Raw genomic sequence first — 2,654 nt, 5'->3', positions numbered from 1 at the left:
CCTGAAGGCTCTGAGGCTGAAGCCCGGCCCTAGCGGACATGATCCGCCACCCTCCCTTGGCGTCTGCAGCAACGATGAACCGGAGTGGCGGTAGCCCATCTGCAACTGCCTACTACCTGCTCTGTACCAACTGCCAGAAAGTGCTGCGGAAGAAAAAAAGAATCAGAATATCTCAACCCTTGACAAGAGGACCAAGTGCCTTTATTCCTGAGAAGGAAGTTGTCCAAGCAAACACAGTGGATGAACATACAGACTTTCTCATGGAAGAATGCTACACATCTGGTCATCTGGACAATATCACACAGGTTATGAGTTTACACACTCAGTACCTGGAGTCTTTCTTGTGGAGCCACTTTTACATACTGCACATGGATGGTCCCCTTCCTCTACCATACAGGCACTAATGGCTGCAGCTAGACATCAGTGTTCTTACTTAATAAACATGCATATGGATGAAGTTTTAAAGACTGGAAGTATTGCTGAGTGGTTGAATAGTTTGGAGTACATATCACAAAGACTGAAGAATCTTAGTGAAATAAACAACCTGCTAGCACACTGACCCTGGCTAATCACAAAAGAGCACATTCAGAAACTTGTCAAAACTGGAGAGAATAATTGGTCTCTCCCTGAACTAGTCCATGCTGTGGTCCTACTGGCACATTATCATGCTTTGGCAAGTTTTGTTTTTGGTAGTGGCATTAATCCAGAGAAAGATTCAGAAATCTCCAATGGATTCAGGATAATATCAGTCAACAATTTCTGCATTTGTTATCTTGCTAATGACAACAACATAGAAAATGCATCCCTTACAGGCAACAACTTTGGGATTGTGGATTCTTTAAGTGAGCTGGAAGCCTCAATGAAAAGGATGAAGAGGCTTCAAGAAGAAAGAGAGGATGAAGAAGCATCTCAGGAAGAAATGACCACTCATTTTGATAAGAAAAAAGAAAGTCTTTTTGTGGTCTCTGGAGATACTTTTCATTCACTTCCTCATTCAGATTTTGAAGATAACATGATTATAACTTCTGATGTCTCTCAATATATTGAAGATCCTGGTTTTGGGCATGAAGACTTTGCCAGAAGAAGAGAAGAGCACTTGCCAACATTTCGAGCTCAGGAGTATACCTGGAAAAATCATGGGTTCTCCCTGGTGAACAGGCTGTGTTCTGACATTGGACATCTTCTTGATGAGAAGTTTCAGATGGTATACAACTTCACCTATAACACTATGGCAATCCATGAAGATGTTGACACAACCATGCTGCACAGAGCTTTATCTAACCATGTTCACTGTTTGTTTGGGATCACGTATTATGGCTATGATTATAGAGAAATTAATCAATTACTTGAATGAAGCCTGAAGGTTCACATTAAGACAGTGACCTGCTATCCTGAAAGAATTACAAAGCACATGTATGATAGTTACTGGTGTCACCTCAAACATTCACAAAAGGTTCATGTTAATCTACTTTTAATGGAAGCACAGACGCAAGCTGAACTATTTTATGCTCTTTGTGCCAAAACTTGGCATTTGACCCAAAGTATCACCCAGGGACAGTGTCATATATGTGTAAAGACTTTTTCACATATGATTTACATCAGAAGCTCTTTGTGATATAGCATCAAAATTATTCAATTCTCCAGTGACAGAGTTTAGCTGTTTTTGTTTTTTCCCCCGGTCGTAATGTACAATGATGTGTTTTATATTTTTTCTTGATGCTTAACATTAACAATTGCAAAAATAATACTGAGGAGCACTACTTTACATTGTTTATAGTTGGATTTTTGGACACTGATCATAAATCATGAATGTAGTTATTAATGCTAAAAAAAAAAATTTAAGTGCTATTGCTAAACTGGGCATGGTGGCATACACCTGTAATCCCAGTACTCTGGGAGGCTGAGACAGGACTGAGTTTGAGCTCAGCCTGGGCAACTCAGTAACTTAATGAGACCATTTCTCAAGATACAAAATTGAAAAGGGCTGGAGATGTAGACTAATGAGGTCCTGGGGTCAATCCCCAGTATTGAAAAAATATTATTCCTATAAAGTAGTGATTGTAGTGGAACTGGAAGTCATAAATTAAACTCAAGAAAGTAAAAATAACCTTCAGTAATCTAGATAATATTAAAGAGATGTAAGACTGGATTAAGAACTTCTGATCCTCCACAAACATTGCTAAAGATGAAAAGACAAGCCATAAATTAGGAAGAAAAAATTTACAATCACATACTGAGTATCTAGACTAGAACAAGTATCTAAATTAATCCAGAATATAGAAAAATCCTCAAATCTCAGTAATAAATAAACGAACCTAGTTTTTAAAATAACAAAAGTAAACATTTATTTCATCTAAGAAGATATGCATAGGGCAAATAAATACATAAAAAGACATTCAACATCTCTAGTTATTAGCAAATGCAAACTGTAAAGCATAAGGAGATACCACTGTTACCACTGCTCAAATATTAGGACAGGTGAAATTAAAAAAGGAAAGAAGAAAAAACCCCAGAAAATACCAGGTGCTGGTAGGGATCAGGATCAAGTGGAACACTCATACTTTTTAAATGGCAGGCAAAAGGGAGCAGCTTTTTGAAAGCATCTGGTGGTTTCTTTCAAATACGAATATACACTTACTATATAACCCAGAATC

At 37.9% G+C, this 2,654-nt stretch overlaps 1 pseudogene; it reads left to right on the top strand.

The window, feature by feature from the left end:
* On the top strand, positions 1 to 1,615 carry LOC101702639 (sestrin-3 pseudogene; annotated as a pseudogene).
* Positions 1,616 to 2,654: the final 1,039 nt, after the last annotated feature.

Source organism: Heterocephalus glaber, unplaced genomic scaffold (genome assembly GCF_053883595.1).
Source record: "Heterocephalus glaber isolate CG9 unplaced genomic scaffold, H.glaber_assembly_v1.0 deba00001461, whole genome shotgun sequence".
Classification (NCBI taxonomy): Eukaryota; Metazoa; Chordata; class Mammalia; order Rodentia; family Bathyergidae; genus Heterocephalus; species Heterocephalus glaber.
Note: the sequence above shows the minus strand (reverse complement) of the source record. Positions and strands in the feature narration are given on the sequence as shown.